At 40.7% G+C, this 18,313-nt stretch overlaps 1 protein-coding gene across 6 annotated transcripts in view; it reads left to right on the plus strand.

Moving 5' to 3' along the window:
• Positions 1 to 18,313, plus strand: part of LOC134224273 (ras-specific guanine nucleotide-releasing factor 2-like) — a 509,452-nt gene that overhangs the window by 320,999 nt on the left and 170,140 nt on the right. The gene's annotated exons all lie outside the window — the stretch shown is intronic.

Here is an 18,313-nt window from a genome sequence, read left to right on the forward strand (position 1 = left end):
CAATTTTCACCCAATTAAGACTATGTTTTTGTTTTAAGGCTAACAGAAATCTATCGTATGCCCGTCTGTAACATCTTGTTGTTAATTAATTTATTTGAATTTCAAAGATATATAAAAAAAACCCAGATTAATCCACCTAGCGGTGATGGTGCCTTTCTCGACCTTCGTAAAATGTGTGTGCTTAAAAAAAGATGAGCTAGTAGCTAGGAGTAAAAAAGACAAATTTCTTTGTCCGTTCTATGAAAATCAGATTATTTATGGCAAAGATATTGTAGATCCAGTTGAAAACCGAAAATCATATTTTGTCCCATTCCCGGATGTCGCGACTGCATCGCGAGTGGTGCCCGACTATGGCACAGTTGCGCACTACTCGCGATGCAGTTGCAACATCCGGAAATGCGAAAAATGCGATTGTCGCGAAACCTCAGTTCGGTTTTCAGCTTGATCTACAATATGCTAATAAGAATTTCGACATTTTGTTTCCTTTTCCAATCTTTTGACGTACATACCCTGTTTTATTTTACCCAGTCATATATTTTAAGGTTATCACTTTTGGATGTAAATTGAACTGAAGCTCCGACTACACAAAAGAAAACGAAAATGTCATTCCCATCAAGCGAGCGGAGGGCAATATTTGTTATGATATAAATCTCATGACCGTCTTTCTACCAAACTCCAGTATGAAGAGGAAGGAAGTGTATCAGTGTGGAAGCATCCGATAGTTCGTTTTCGGAAAGAAATTATAGCCTTTCGGTACAACTTTGTTGCACAAGAAAGGCAAAAAGTATTTTGGCCATAATTTCAAAGGTAATAGTCCAATCTGGCCAACTTTCTAAATAGAACAGGATTCCGCATCTAATGCAATTTGTTGTGAGTAAATCGGTTGAGGTAAGTCCATTAAAGTCAGCTAGACTTTTTATTCGCTTTTTTATATCACATAGTATATTTTGGCCATAATTTCTGTGCCCATGGTCCAAATTTTCAATAGAAAACAATACGACAGGATTCCGCGTCGAATGAAACTTGTTGAAATTATATATAGTGGAATATATAGATGAGTGAAGATAAATCCTCTGTCTCCAAACGAACTGTCAAACGTGTCTCCAAACGAGCATGACGTCACGATTTCAATGGAAACGTTAAGGGCTGTGACGTAATATGTGCGTGTGCACGGGCAGAAAAATCGACTCAGCCATGCTTTCGCTCATCTATCTATTCTACTATCTATAGTTGGAATTAAATCGGTTGAGGATAAGTTCCAAAAAAGTGAGCTAAACTTTTCGCACTTTTGGTGCGCGCACACACACAGAGACATCATTGCAGTTCATCGAGCTTATACGTATATAACACTATGAGTCTCCAGGCCTTCTGTAAAAGTTTGGTTTTGGAGCGAACATACAGCCTTTTCGTAGAAAAAGGCAAAATGAATGTTTCAGCCATAATTTCCGATCCCATAGTCCGATCTAGCCAATTTTCAATAGAAAACAATGGGACAAGATTCTGCGTCGAATGCAATCTGTTGCGAGCGTCAATAGATGAAGTCTAAGTGCTAAAAAGTGAGCTAGACTTTTCGAACTCTTTTCGCAATAAATAGTAATTTGACCATAACATCTAAGCCCATAGTCCGATCTGGCCAATTTTCAATAAGAAAATATGAGACATTCTGCGTCGAATGCAACTTGTTGTGAGCAAATCAGTTAAGGATATGTGCCCGAAAAATGAGTGACATTTTTTACGCGATTTTTTCGTATGAATTTGTATTTTGGCCATAACTTTCGATCCCATAGTCCGATCTGGCCAATTTCAAATAGGAAACAATTGGACAGAATTCTGCGTCGAATGCAACTTGTTGCGAGCAAATCGGTTGAGGATAAGTGCCCGAAAAATGAGTGACATTTTTTAGTTGTTTTGCGCGCACACACACACACACATACACACACATACACACACACACACACACACACAGACATCACCTCAATTCGTCGAACTCAGTCGATTGGTATATAACACTATGGGTCTCCGGGCCTTCTATAAAAAGTTTGTTTTTGGAGCGATCATATAGCCTTTACCGTATACTTAGTATACGAGAAAGGCAAAAATTTATTTTTCATGGCCGTATAAAGTCACCGGAAGAATCAGAGTAGTATACAGCGCGAGTTTTGTTTTCGTTTGCAGACTACGGGACTTAAGCTGGTTACGAAGTCCCTAATAAGCCCTATTTGCAGCTTCACCTCGCGGGTAACATCATTATCGCACGTCACTAATGTTCCAAGATACACAAATTCTTCTACCACTTCAAATTTTGCACCATCCAGCACCATTTCGCTACCACCACCACTAATGAGCTCACGTTGATTGCCAGCGACCATGTACTTCGTTTTGCTGGTATTGATCGTGAGTCCAATCCTCGCTGTCTCTCTTCCGCTATATTGAACAGTAGATTCGAGAGTGCATCACCCTGCTTTAATTCATCTAAGGTAACAAATGACGTCGATATTTCATCCGCAACCCTTACACTTGATTTCGATCCGTCCAACGTTATACGAATCAGCCGTATCAGTTTCGCCGGAAAACCATGTTCAAGCATAATTTGCCACAATTCATTCCGTTTCACTGAATCGTACGCCGCCTTGAAATCAATTAACAGATGATGTGTCTGCAAGTTGTACTCCCGGAATTTATCAAAGATTTGTTTTAGGGTAAACATTTGATCCGTCGTTGATCGGCCCTCACGAAAACCTGCTTGGTATTCGCCGACGAAGGACTCTTCAAGCGGTCTCAATCTGTGAACATAATACGGGACATAATTTTGTACACCGAATTAAGGAGGGTTATTCCTCGGTAATTGGCACACTCCAGCCTGTGCCCTTCCTTAAAGAGAGGGCAAATGAGGCCGTCAAACCACCTAGCAGGCATTTCCTCGTCTCCCATATTTTCGACATAATATGGTGCAGAACTTCATAAAGCTGCTCACTGCCATGTTTGAGAAGTTCAGCCGGGAGCTGGTCCTTCCCCGCAGCCTTATTGTTTTTCAGCTCTTCAACAGCTTTTTAACCTCATCTAGTGTAGATGACTCCACAGCTTGTCCATCGTCGCTAATATTTATTCTGTTCATCGATGCACCGTCACTTCCTCTATTCAACAAAGTCTAGAAGTGTTACTTCCATCTGGCAGCCACTTTGGTTTTATCTGTCAACAAATTCCCTTGTTGGTCGTTGCACATGACAGGAGGTGGCGCTGTCTTTCTCCGCACGCCATTGACAGATTCATAAAACCTCCGCATATCGTTCTGCTCCATTTTTTCCTGCGCCTCACTAATAACTTGTTCTTCGTACTCTTTTTTCTTCCTGCGGTGGGTTTGTTTTTCGGCTGCTCTTGCTTTAGTTTTATAACGGTCTTGAAAACCATTATTTGCTCTACAAGACTTCCATAAAATCATTATAAAACCCAAATGTTACTGGGGTAGTATGTACGAAGCATTGATTTCACTCTTAAACTACTATTTCAAGTGATTATGACCAACATGTAATCGGCTAGAATGAACATTTAGAAATGATCTCCTTATGAATATTTCGGAAACAAGAAGGACTTCCACCATAATTTCGTAGATTACAGTGTAATGGCCGGAGTTTTGCTACCGCCTAGACCTGTGCCGGCGCCACGCCGCTGCCGCTGACGATTTTATTGTGATGGAATTATTTCATAACATCTTTCAGCAGCTCCTTCGGATTTTTCCTCAAAGAAAAAAATCGCGAATTTTTCTTTAAAACAAATATTCCGACACCATTCATGGAATTTTCTATGGAATACATTAAGGAATTTCTTGGGCAATTCATAGAGGGATTTCTGAAAAAAATGAAGTAATTTCCGCTGATATTACTGGATGATTTTTTCGGGAGAATTCCTGGAGAACCTCGTGGAAGAAAAATAAAATGGGAAAATATCCAGAGTAAATTCTTTAGGATTTTCGGGGGGAAATCTAGGAAATAAAATCCAGAAAAGTTTTCTGGTTAGTTTCATGACAAAACTATTGGGGATTACCTGGAGATTTGTTTAGGGCAGCGGTTCTCAACCTGTTGTTTTATTTTTATTTTGAAACTTTGTATTGTACATAATATGCATGATGATGAGTATATCAAAGCCTATTGAATACTGGCCACCACAACCAGCACAGTATATTATAGAGTATGAGACATAAAATCAAAAATACAAAACGTCGAGAGACTAAAATCTAGAATCTAAAGGTTAGGAAGGTTCCATTTAAGAAGCACGAAGACTTTTTCTAAAAATCTCCATAGTTTCGTTGCAAGAGCCCTATAGCAGGCCTGGTAGCGGGTCACTTTTTAGTGACTTAGTCACTTTTTTCGGGCAAGTCACTAAAAAGTCTCTTTTTTCGACCTCAAGTCACTAAAGTCACTTTTTCTCGCAAAAAGTCACTATTTTCAACTATTTTGAAACTATTGACTACGATTTTTTTTTTAATAAAAGCTCTATGTATCCGTCGGATGATGCTTTGTTCATGGTGGAAATGAAATTACGGATCTTGGAAAAATGATCGTTCTGAAACTTCGCCAGCTATTTAACTCGCTGCTCTTATTGGCATTTCACCAGTAGCTAATTGTAGGTGTTTTACGTCACAATTTATAAATTGGTATACAGTCATGCAAGCCGATTTTGATTTTTTTTAACTCAAACTTTATACAGTAGGGGAAGGTGGAGATACTTGATTCCTTGGGAGACTTGACCCCTTGCCATAGCAGTACAATTCAAACCTATTTGGTTGCGGCGACTCAAATGTGAATAAATTCGGTTGCATATGGGTCATTGTGTAACATGTGCGCTGCTCGGGTGGGAGACTTGATTCTCCCCTGTTTTACCGAGAACTAAAGTAGAATTGTTGTAGCCTATTTTTATAATATTATAGATCCTCTAGACAAATGATCGTTATGTGGCGAGTTATTTGACAACCTTATTTACTCTATTATTTACTGTGTTTTGTCTCTCCTAAACATGTTTTTCAGTGGCCACCAGTGGCGTTTCCCTAACCTCAATCTACCTGTGCACTGAGTTTCAATTTAAGGAATTGGTGTGCGGAAATGCCTAGAATAACTAGATTTTGATTAGTATAAACCACTCTGATAATTTTCTTTCCCATTTGGGCTATCAAAGTATCAACATTTTCACTTTTTGGGTCAGTGCACAGGTAAAAAGTGAGGTTACGCGACACACTGGTGGCCACGCAAAATTTTCCAATCATTTTTTTCACAGCACAAAGGCATACATATCCTAAATGATCTTCACTGATAAAAATGTCAACATTCCACAATTTCAGGATATTTGGATTTTAAGTTGTTGCCTTAATATGATCAGACTTGAAAATATTTTTTGAGTAGATATCATAGAAAGGAGATCAAGTCTCTCCAATTTTGCAGAGTGCATGTGCTGCCGAATTCCATAGCAAAAATCGTTCATGCATACGCACAGCAAGTTGGAAAATCTGCGTATTTAGGTGGAAAAATATTTAAAAGTTCAGAGAGCATGTTCCTGCATTATAAGCAGGAGGTCGAGCGTTCAATTCTAGGCTCATTGTACACGAATCTTCATAAATTTTGTTCCTTTTTTTGTCAAAACGATCCGTACTGTTGTTCCTTTTGCACTAAAAATTCCAAAAACTTCAGTGGCACCTATGACAAATCGTAGAGATCTCTGCATGATGCAGACTGCATCTTCCTTAAGTCGGTGTTCAGCTAATCTAAATTACGATGAATTTTCACTCATTCTCACGAGAGAGAATGCTCATTCACGCAGATTTTCGCCGAGAAACTGAAACTCACTGAAAGTCACTATTTGGTCACTTTTTCTGCAACTGAAAGTCACTATTTGGTTCCTTTTTTCGTCAGCTTTGGTCACTAAAGTCACTATTTTGAGCGGCATCGGTCGCTACCAGCACTGCTATAGGCGCCTTGAAAGTCTCCTTCCAACCAGCTTGTAAGCTTTATTTCGAGAGTTTCCAGAGCCTCCTTTCAAGAGGCTCGGAAGCATTCTTTCAACAGGCTTCCCGGGCAAACCTTGAGATCAAATCGGTAACATGTTTTGATGTTGAGGAATCGCTGATTTCGATTACTCAGTTTGATATCATTTTGTTCTTTTTGCCTTTCTCGTATACTAAGTATACGGTAAAGGCTATATGATCGCTCCAAAAACAAACTTTTTATAGAAGGCCCGGAGACCCATAGTGTTATATACCAATCGACTCAGTTCAACGAATTGAGGTGATGTCTGTGTGTGCGTGTGTATGTGTGTGTGCGCACAAAACGACGCAAAAATGTCACTCATTTTTCGGGCACTTATCCTCAACCGATTTGCTCGCAACAAATTGCATTCGACGCAGAATCCTTTCCTATTGTTTCCTATTGAAAATTGGTCAGGGCGGACTATGGGATCGGAAGTTATGGCCAAAGTACAAATTTATACGGAAAATCGCGCAAAAATCTCACTCATTTTTCGGGCACTTATCCTCAACCGATTTGCTCGCAACAAATAGCATTCGACGCAGAATCCTTTCCCATTGTTTCCTATTGAAAATTGGCCAGGTCGGACTATGGAATCGGAAGTTATGGCCAAAATACAAATTTATACGTAAAAATCGCGTAAAAAATGTCACTCATTTTTCGGGCACTTATCCTCAACCGATTTGCTCGCAACAAATAGCATTTGACGCAGAATCCTTTCCCATTGTTTCCTATTGAAAATTGGCCAGGTCGGACTATGGGATCGGAAGTTATGGCCAAAATACAAATTTATACGCAAAAATCGCGTAAAAAATGTCACTCATTTTTCGGGCACTCATTCTCAACCGATTTGCTCGTAACAAATTGCATTCGACGCAGAATCCTTTCCCATTGTTTCCTATTGAAAATTGGCCAGGTCGGACCGTGGCATCGGAAGCTCTGGCCAAAATACAAATTTATACGCAAAATCGCGTAAAAATGTCACTCATTTTTCGGGCACTCATTCTCAACCGATTTGCTCGTAACAAATGCATTCGACGCAGAATCCTTTCCCATTGTTTCCTATTGAAAATTGGCCAGGTCGGACTATGGGATCGGAAGTTATGGCCAAAATACAAATTTATACGGAAAAATCGCGTAAAAAATGTCACTCATTTTTCGGGCACTTATCCTTAACCGATTTGCTCGCAACAAATTGCATTCGACGCAGAATCCTTTCCCATTGTTTCCTATTGAAAATTGGCCAGGTCGGACTATGGGATCGGAAGTTATGGCCAAAATACAAATTTATACGGAAAAATCGCGTAAAAAATGTCACTCATTTTCGGGCACTTATCCTCAACCGATTTGCTCGCAATAAATTGCATTCGACGCAAAATCCTTTCCCATTGTTTGCTATTGAAAATTGACCAAGTCTGACTATGGGATCGGAAGTTATGGCCAAAATACAAATTTATACGTAAAAATCGCGTAAAAAATGTCACTCATTTTTCGGGCACTTATCCTCAACCGATTTGCTCGTAACAAATTGCATTCGACGCAGAATCCTTTCCCATTGTTTCCTATTGAAAATTGGCCAGGTCGGACTATGGGATCGGAAGTTATGGCCAAAATACAAATTTATACGGAAAAATCGCGTAAAAAACTCACTCATTTTTCGGGCACTTATCTTAACCGATTTACTCGCGATAAGTTGCATTCGACGCAGAATTCTGCCCCATTGTTTCCTATTGAAAATTGGCCAGGTCGGACTATGGGATCGGAAGTTATGGCCAAAATACAAATTTATACGTAAAAATCGCGTAAAAAATGTCACTCATTTTTCGGGCACTTATCCTCAACCGATTTGCTCGCAATAAATTGCATTCGACGCAAAATCCTTTCCCATTGTTTCCTATTGAAAATTGACCAAGTCTGACTATGGGATTGGAAGTTATGGCCAAACTACCTTTTTTTAATAGAAAAATCACAAAAAAATGTTACCTATATTTCGGACACCTAGCCTTGATCGATTTACACGCAACAAGTTGCATTCGACGCAGATTCCTGTCCCATTTTTTCCTATTGAAAATTGGCCAGTTATGGCTAAAAATGCAAACTTTTACGAAAAAATCGCGTAAAGAATGTCATTTATTTTCAGTTTATTTGCTCGCAACAAGTTGCATTCGACGCAGTATCCTGTACCGATGTGTCCTATTGAACATTGGCCAGATCGAAATATGGGATCGGAAGTTAAGACCGAAACACCATTTTTGCTTTTTGTCTACAAAGTATACGAAAAGGCTATATGTTCGCTCCAAAACCAAACTTTTACAGAAGGCCTGGAGACCCATAGTGTTATATACCAATCGACTCAGCTCGATGAACTGAGATGATGTCTCTGTGTGTGTATGTAATGTATGTGTGTACGGTGCGTGCACCAGAAGTGCGAAAAGTTTAGCTCACTTTTTTGGTACTTATTCTCATCCGATTTACTTGCAACAAATTCCATTCGATGCGAGATCCTGTCGTATTGTTTTCTATTGAAAATTTGGAAGATCGGACTATGGGCACAAAAATTATGGCCAAAATGCTTTATGTTATAAAAAGCGCGTAAAAAGTCTAGCTCATTTTAATGCACTTACCCTCAATCGATTTACTCACAACAAATTGCATTGGACGCGGAATCCTATTCTATTATTTTCTATTGAAAATTGGCCAGCTTGGGCGATAACCTTAGAAAATATGGCCAAAAAACTTTTTTCCTTTCTTGTGCTACAAAGTTGTACCGAAAGGCTATAATTTCTCTCCGAAAACGAACTATCGGATGCTTCCACACTGATACACTTCCCTCCCATCTTCATACGGGAGTTTGGTAGAAGGACGGTCATGAGATTCATATCATAACAAATATTGCCCTCCGCTCGCTTGATGGGAATGACATTTTCGTTTTCATTTTGTGTAGTCAGAGCTTCAGTTTAACAAACATCCAAATGTGATATCCTTAAAATATATAACTGGGTAAAATAAAACAGGGGTATGTACATCAAAAAGATTGGAAAAGGAAAAAAATTGTAGAAATCCTTATTAGCATATTGTAGATCAAGTTGAAAACCGAACCGAGATCTCGCGTTTTCAACTGGATCTAAAATATCTTGGCTTGAAATAATCCGATTTTCATAGAACGGACAAAGAAGTTTTTCCTTTTTACTCCTAGCTACTAGCTCATCTACTTTCAAGCAAAACACATTTTACGAAAGTCGAGAAAGGCACCATCACCGTTAGGTGGATTAATCTGGGTTTTTACGGTTAAAATAACAAAATTTTAAGCAAAAAAATCTTATTGTGACATCAAATGGTATTGCTGCTGTCGATGAGATCAAATTGATCATCAAGATAAGAATCAAGATAAGTAATCAATCATAGAGACTAACATTTTAAAACAAATGAAGGGCTGTCCACATACCTCGTGGAAAGTTTAGGGGGGTGGAGGTATGATGAATGTCTACGATCCATACACATTTTGGAAAATTTATATGATCAGTTGTCCACGCTGGGGGAGGGGGTTATCTAAAACTGACCAAAACTTGTCCACGTAGTATAAGGACAGCCCCTTATAATTTTTTTTTTTTTCTTTGTCATATCGAGCTCGGACCTAGTTGATCCATCTCGCTTGCCCCTTATAATTTTAATTTTTTTTCTACCTACAAACAATTAATGCTGAACAAGCTAGTTTTTAACCTGTAAAAAGCTGTTTTTAGATGAATAAGCACTCTATCAGCTTCCAATGTTTGTAGGGTTGATACCAAAATATCTTTTCTATTTGCCCTCATTACGATGTCAAACTTTGCTCGGGTTGAAAACCACCTTTCAAGAGGCTCAGAAGCCTCCTTTCAAGAGGCTCGGAAGCTTCCTTTCAAGAGGTTCGGAAGCCTCCTTTCATGATACTCGGAAGCCTCTTTACAAGAGGCTCGGAAGCCTTTTTTCAAGAAGCTGGGAAGCCTCCTTTCAACAAGCTCAGAAACCTCCTTTCAAGAGGCTCTGAAGTCTCCTTTTAAGAGGCTCGAAAGCCTCCTTTCAAGAGGCTCGGAAGCCTCCTTTCAAGAGGCTCGGAAGCCTCCTTTCAAGAGGCTCAGAAGCCTCCTTTCAAGAGGCTCAGAAGCCTCCTTTCAAGAGGCTCAGAAGCCTCCTTTCAAGAGGCTCAGAAGCCTCCTTTCAAGAGGCTCAGAAGCCTCCTTTCAAGAGGCTCAGAAGCCTCCCTTCAAGAGGCTCAGAAGCCTCCCTTCAAGAGGCTCAAGCCTCTCTTCAAGAGGCTCAGGAAGCCTCCTTTCAAGAGGCTCAGAAGCCTCCTTTCCAGAGGCTCAGAGCCTCCTTTCCAGAGGCTCAGAAGCCTCCTTTCCAGAGGCCTCAGAAGCCTCCTTTCCAGAGGCTCAGAAGCCTCCTTTCCAGAGGCTCAGGCCTCCTTTCCAGAGGCTCAGAAGCCTCCTTTCCAGAGGCTCAGGCCTCCTTTCCAGAGGCTCAGGCCTCCTTTCCAGAGGCTCAGAAGCCTCCTTTCAAGAGGCTCAGAAGCCTCCTTTCAAGAGGCTCAGGCCTCCTTTCAAGAGGCTCAGAAGCCTCCTTTCAAGAGGCTCAGAAGCCTCCTTCAAGAGGCTCAGAAGCCTCCTTTCAAGAGGCTCAGAAGCCTCCTTTCAAGAGGCTCAGAAGCCTCCTTTCAAGAGGCTCAGAAGCCTCCTTTCAAGAGGCTCAGAAGCCTCCTTTCAAGAGGCTCAGAAGCTTCCTTTCAAGAGGCTCTGAACTTCTGAAGCCTCTGTTCAAGAGGCTCAGAAACCTCCTTTCAAGAGGCTCAGAAGCTTCCTTTCAAGAGGCTCAGAAGCTTCCTTTCAAGAGGCTCAGAAGCCTCCTTTCAAGAGGCTCAGAAGCCTCCTTTCAAGAGGCTCAGAAGCCTCCTTTCAAGAGGCTCAGAAGCCTCCTTTCAAGAGGCTCGGAAGCCTCCTTTCAAGAGGCTCAGCCTCCTTTCAAGAGGCTCAGGAAGCCTCCTTTCAAGAGGCTCGAAGCCTCCTTTCAAGAGGCTCAGAAGCCTCCTTTCAAGAGAGCTCGGAAGCCTCAATTCAAGAGGTTCGGTTGCCTCCTTTCAAGAGGAACGAAAGCCTCCTTTCAAGAGGCTCGGGAGCCTCCTTTCAAGAGGCTCGGAAGCCTCCTTTCAAGAGGTTCGGAAGCCTCCTTTCAAGAGGCTCGGAAGCCTCCTTTCAAAAGACTCGGAAGCCTCCTTTCAATAGGAAGCCTCCATTTTTCATATATCTTATGAGCTTTGCTTATTTTCATTCACAGCGAAAAAAAATTGGGGGTACCTCAATGAATGTAAAAGTTCGAAGGGGTACCTCATAAGAAAAAGGTTGAGAACCGCTGGTTTAGGGGAATTTTGGCAGTAATTTCTGGAGATTGGTGGCAATTTTCCATATAATAGTTAATGACTGTAGTTGTACTTTTAGGATTGAAGCCTTTTGGCGATAGTAGTTTCAATAAGTGTTGAATACGTTTTCAGATCCGACATTTCGAAAACGAAAACGCTACTTATTAAGACCGCTATCGCCAAATGAATTCCATGGTTTCTGGAGAAGTTTCCATAAAAATTATCGGGAATATTTCATTACATAATTTGAAGATAAATTTCTGGGCGGCTTTATAGAAGAATACCCGAAGATGTTTTTATAGAAATTCGGAAAAACATTTGTAAATTTTCTGTAGGAATAACCGGAAAAATTACTGATGGAACTCTTTTAGGAATTTGCAGAATAAATCCTGAAGGAATTACTTACGAATTTCTAAAGAATTTTGGAGTGGAGTTCTTGAAAAAAATTTGGGGCGAATACCTGGAGAAATTTCCAGTAGAATTCTCGAGAGATTTCGCATGTGAGATGGGTATAGAGGAATAGCATTTGAATTTCGAAAGGAATTCAAAGGGAATATCACAAGATTTTTTTTTAAATAAGGTATTTGTATCTGTGAAATGATCTAATGGAATTCTCATTAGCATTTCTGGAGTAGCTCCTAGTGGAATTCTTGGCGAAGCTTTTAAAAGATTTCCCGGAGGATATTCTGGAACAATTACTGGACGAACTTCCGTAGGAAAACTTTCGAAAAAAAATGCTGAACAAATTTCGTAAGGAGGAATTTCTGTCTCTGTCTTATTGTTTCGTGTACCATGAAGCTCTGGCCATCCGGAAGATGCTCCCTGAAGAACCAAAACCCGAGCACGACGCTACGCCGAACCAGACATGACGTCAAATACCCGGATGAGCAGCTGAAATACCTCAAACCTAAATCCCAATCCCGTCCATCACCGAATTACGCAATCTAACCTTGAGTCGCCACGAGTATCTTTGTCTTTGTCCCTTTTCCTTACTAACTGTTGATAATAAGATGATATCGATTGTAAATATCATTAAGAGTCTCGGCTCCGTTAAGTGTTATACACGCCTGAGCCTGTCAAATAAATACAATAGATAAAAAAGGAGGAATTTCTTAAGAAAATTTTGTAGGAATTCGTTGAGAATTGTTCAGATAAATTCCTGGGTGGAGGCATTCCTGGAGGAACTTTTTCAGAAATTGCTGGAGGAATTCCTGGAGGAACTACCAGAGGAAATTTTGGAGAATTGCTGAAGAAACTTCCGGAGAAATTCTTGCAGGAGCTTTTAGAGAAATTACTGGAGGAACTTTTGGAGAAATTCGTGTAGGAACTTCCGGAGGAACTACTGGCGAAATTATAGGAAAAACTGGAGAAGGGAATTCCGGAGAAATTCCTGGAGGAACTGCCGGAGGAATGCCTGGAGCAACTGCCGAAGAAATTCCTGAGGAATTCCTGGAGGAGCTTCCGGAGTAGTACCTGGAGGAACTTCCGGAGGAATTTCAGGAGGAACTTTCAGAGGTATTGCTGGAGGAGTTGCTTGAAAATTTTTTGGAAGGAACTTCTGGAGGAATTCCTAGAAGAATTTTCGGAGGAATTCCTGGAAACGAGGGAAAACGCAGTCTGAAAATGATATATCACGCCACCGCCAATTAAATTTTAGTCGGCACACAGTTCTATTCGACTCAAGGTTAAAAATTACTTAATACAGGACGGACGGGGTAGGGATTCGGGTTTAGGTTATATCAGCTGCTCTTCCGGGCGTTTGACGTTGAAAACGGTTTTGCGTGGTGTCGTGCTCGATTTTGGTTCGTCAGGGAGCATCTTCTGAGTGGCCATAGCTTCGTGGTACATGGTACAGAGAAACAGAATCAGACAAGAAAAAAAACTGAGAAAGGGAAGAATATAGGCATTAAACTTTGATGTCAGCCAAGCAAAGGAAGGCATATATGGCCTGCAGATAGATCACATCGCGATCTCACAAAATACCTCCTATATTCCGGAAGGGTTGTTTACCTCGGGCCACAAGGGTATCCAATAGTTGCTCTCTGGAGGCGTCATTTTCCGAGCAATACCAAACTACGTGATCGATGTCATCGTAACCGGCTCAGCACCTACATAGATTGCTTTCCACCAGTGTTTAGTGAATAGTGATTGGACATAAGTTACAACATCGTGCGAATGAAGCCTCGACTTAAGTTCTCACCTCTGAACCACGCTCGCGCAGAAACTTTAGGAACTATGGAAAATAGCCGCCGTCCATTTTGTGACCAAATTATTTGCCAATTTTGAAGAGTACTCTGTCGGACTAATGGGAAAAACTCGTTTTTTCGAGATTTATCTATCATAAACTTCACCTTCCTGTGCGCCCTTTGCTAGCGAGTCCGCCTTCTCATTGCCATAGATTAGGCAATGGGATGGGACCCATACGTAGGTAATCTTGAATGATCTTTGTAAGCAGCGGCTAGCTCAGGGCTACTCTCATCTCGGGTCGGTCACTCACATGCCCGAGAAGACTCACAATCGAAGCGGACCATAACAAACAGAAAGAGATGGCGGAACAAGCATGCACCTAAGGCTCAGTTCTTAAAACGAAAACAATGAAAGATTCATTTTATGTTTTTTTTTATTTAAGTAGCATTAAGAAGAAAGGATTCGGAAAGGATAGGAGGAAAAAAGGGATTCGTTGCGGCCGTGCTGCAGTCGTTGGGGCCCTTATAATGCATGCGAGAAGATTTCGGACGGGAACATACCTTCACAGCTACAGGCTGAGGATTGCCGGGGAAGGCACCGTTCTTCCCAGGGGGCGGAATCAAAGCTGCGTATCTATCCACATTATCGTACCGGCTGTTTGCTAGGATCCTGGCTTGGCTTCTGGAATTCGATCCTCGCGCTGCGGTTTGGGATCACCTTCGAGTGTGGATGAAGTTTCTCCGCTGGGTTAACCTTCGTCTGGGTAGAACGTTGTTGACGAAGTAAGGCTGGACGGTGGGTTAAGCGCCAACTTGAAGGTGACGTCCCTAGAGCTCGTGAGCGGGGCGGCAACTCATCGGATTTTGGGTTGTGTGAGCGGGGGTATTCCCGCCGGACCTCACAACACCCCTCACCTCCAAAACTTCCGTTGCCGCTCACTCGCCACGTGTGGCTCGACAATAACGAGGGGGCTTGTCGGCCACCAGCCTTAAGCTCGCCACCACCGCCTCGATTTTTGGATGCCTGCTGGGTAATTTCCTTGCCAAGGCCTTCCGGATACTTTTTTTGAAAAACTAGTCTTCCACGTGATGCCTTGGGGATCGTCTCGAGACACCGGTGACTGTCGGTTCCCTTTTACTGCTGCGACAATGTCACGTGCACACCAGTCATGCTACAAAGCGGTTCGCGTGTCCGTGGGCTATATTAACTGGGCCTGCCCTTTTCCACTTTGGGCCACTTTTTAAAGATTTTTCGCGGTACACTACCACTAGGGTTCCAAAAGTTTTTCTTTTCCACCAGACTCTCTGTCCAACACAACTGGTGCGATTTAGGAAGAACGAGTTATTTTCGGGAGCATGCGACGACGTGTGTCAGCTTCCACGGTCTCGAATCCACTCCCTGTCCTCTAATCCCTCGGTCTCAATCGGGGCAATTCTCCTCTTGACTCTCATGCTCTCATCCTCTCTTCTCATGCGCCGGAAACAGGAATCCGCAGAATTGGTCGGCAATGATGGGATGCGAGTAGTGTTAATTAGGTTAGTAGAATTAATTTCTCATTGAATAATTTTTCTTTTAAATTTCACTTAACATTGCAAATTTTAAATTTTTAAATTTTTAAATTTTTTCCTCACTGTTAGAAGAATTAGGGGTAGTTCACAATTTGTTTTGGCCTAAATTCAAAGCTATATGAGCCATCCTATATACATCAAAAAATCATATTTAAATTCTAGCTCTCCCTGTAGCAAAATATTCAAAGGTAGCAAAATAATACATTTAAGCTAAGCATGGTATGAAGCCAAAATCTCATTGGTGCAGGCGATAGTCCGGTAACATCTTGCGACCAAATCACGCATCTGCTCTCTTATAGTTGTAAGAAAGTAAAATGTGTGCTTAACAGGTTTCATCGACCGGAGTGCCTCGATAGAACTAAGACTATCTGAGAAGATGAAATAATGGTCTACGGCAGGGATTCAATCCTAAAGAGAAAGAACAAGTCTCTCACTTATCATCTCTGTATACATATACGATATGTATTGCTCTTCCAGAGAAAACTTTTCTCTTTCCGGCTCAATTTATAAACTACCGCAGCTGTCGCTTCATACTTTTGCTTTGCTTGTTTGCATGGCATTCTACGATGAAAACATCAAAAATCAGGTTTTTGTTTCAGTGTTTCGAATATTTTCAGGCTTGCGGTAGAACTTTGACAGGTGCGGTAAAACTTATTAATAGCATACCGCGAGAGACTGCAAGCTGTCATGATAGAGAACTGATTCGGGAGGCTACACCCCATGATAAATTTATTTTAGAAAACTCCAAATGCGGGGAGCACTAGCTCTGATGATGCATTTCAACTTGTTTCACACAGCTGTGCAGTAACCAAAACGAAAGGAACGAAAACTGTGGGGGCTGCCTATCCGATTCTGTTTTTTCGCACTTGTATACAAGTTTGATAAATTTGTTATCATGGCTTGTTATGATTCGGAACAGTTTTTGCCTCTCTTTTATCGTTGTTCGTTATCGCTATTCTGCGAACCCTGGTCTACGGGCTGATCGGAAATTATCCCCAAAGCGAAGTTAATTGCTGCCAGCTCAGCAACATGAACCGAACACGGTTCTTGAAGTTTTCGGAAGGTGGTTGAACTTACGTTGCAAACACCGAAGCCAGTGGATCCGTAAATGCGAGAACCATCAGTGATCTGTTTTTGCAATTAACATGTTCATATTTTTCAGAAAAAATGGAAGGGATAGGAATTTGTCGAAGATGATCTGGTATTCCTTGAATAGCGTGTTTCGTGAATAGATCGTATTCAATTGAGAAACTGTCGTTGGTGAAGTGAACTCGTGGTGAACTTCCATAAATGCATAAAATAGTGCGGAAGATTCCATAGAGAATAATTTTATGATCCATAAATAAGTTAAAATTTAGCAATTAATATGAAAATATGTTCTTTCAACATGGTCAAGAAAAACAATAAAATTCTTGCCATTTTCCCATGAACGTTTGACAAATGATCCATAAATCCATGAAAAACTACACAGTTAAAAATTCTGAATATTACACGCCATAGAAATATTTGAACCCATATTTTTGTGTCTAATGACCTCTAATTTTACATCCAACTTTTTCTTGTATGCAATATTAAATACAAGCTCTATGACACTAATGACAAGCTGTAATTTTAAAATATGATGGAAAAATAAGTCGAATCGAATGGAGCCTTTTTGTTACATCATATGTGCTGTAACATTTTTATACTGTGTATATTTTGATCCATAGAACTTCAAATTTGCGCAATAATGATCCATAATTTTAGTACATATGATCCATAATTTTGGTCATATGATCCATAATTTTGAAATTGACCACTTGAAAAGAAATGAAAATTCTTTAGAATATCTCCCAACTAAATGAAAAATGGTTTCGTTTTCAACTGGAACTGTTGCGGGTTCTCTTCAAAAATATAGAAGCTCTGAACTACCGTCATACGCATTGTCCCATGTTTGCTGGAATTCCTATGTACACGAGACAGTTATGCGTATAACGGCAGTGAAGACCTGTGGTGTTTTTTTTAGATAAATAAGATTATAGAAAAAGGGTTATGGCTTAAGAGTTGAAAATTATGGGTTCTGTCTTCGAACCTTAATAAAAGTTACACAGTTAAAAAATCTGAAAATTACTCGCCATGAAAATATTTGAACGCATATTTTTGTGCTCAATAGCCTCTAATTTCACAACCAACTTTTCCTTGTACGCAATATTGAATACAAGCTCCATAGTAATGACGATCTGTAATTTTGAAAAGTGATGGAAAAATGAGTCGAATGAAACGGAGCCTTTTTGTTATATCATATATGCTGTAACATTTTTAGACTGTGTACGTTTGAAAATGATTTAGCGTAATCAAATAAAACAGAACGCCATTCCTACATCCTCCAAACACCGAAGCTCGTGAGCATAAGCACCACTAGCTTTTAATAATTGCTTAACAGATATTAACAATCCTCCGAGGACATTAAAATTAACGTTCTCTTGGAAACAGCACATTGCACCGGGACCGTTGAGAGGGAACCAGGATACCTGCATTGTGTACTCCAAAACACAACTGCAACGAGATGAACCAAGTGCTGCATACATAGGTAGGTACGACCAGGCTACTCATTAGGAGTCACGAAAACAGGAACAAAAACAAAGATCCATGCTTCCCGTATGCCACAGAGAGACGACTTGTTTCCATAACTGCTTCGAACTTCGTTCAACACAGTCGGTTGCAAACGACCCACGCAGGCATGGGGAAAGCGTGGAGGATTTGGGGGTATAATGAACATGGCATCGTAAACACTAAAAAGGCCATTTTAAACTTTGAATGCCATTGAATGAGTGCTTGGGTGCTTTCTTTATGGAAAACATCACCGTAGGATTTTTGTTTGAAGTTTTAATTGCTTGTTATTGGTGAATGTGATAACACATGTTTTGAGAGAAAAAATGATGATAAAATGAAGCTTAAAATCGAATGATCGCGAAAGGTATGAAAACAAATTATTGTTGTATAGAATAAGAAAGTAACCAGCATGGGAAACAAGTCTTCAATCTATGGAAAATACTCACGGAATCCAACATTAATTACACTCGCGTTTTCAAAAGCCCACCACTCAACACGGAAGCATCTCGCAACTGTCATTTTTATTACTCCACGCATGCTGCGACGCAGCATAGCTGAAATAATAA

This window comes from Armigeres subalbatus, chromosome 3 (genome assembly GCF_024139115.2).
Source record: "Armigeres subalbatus isolate Guangzhou_Male chromosome 3, GZ_Asu_2, whole genome shotgun sequence".
NCBI lineage: Eukaryota > Metazoa > Arthropoda > Insecta > Diptera > Culicidae > Armigeres > Armigeres subalbatus.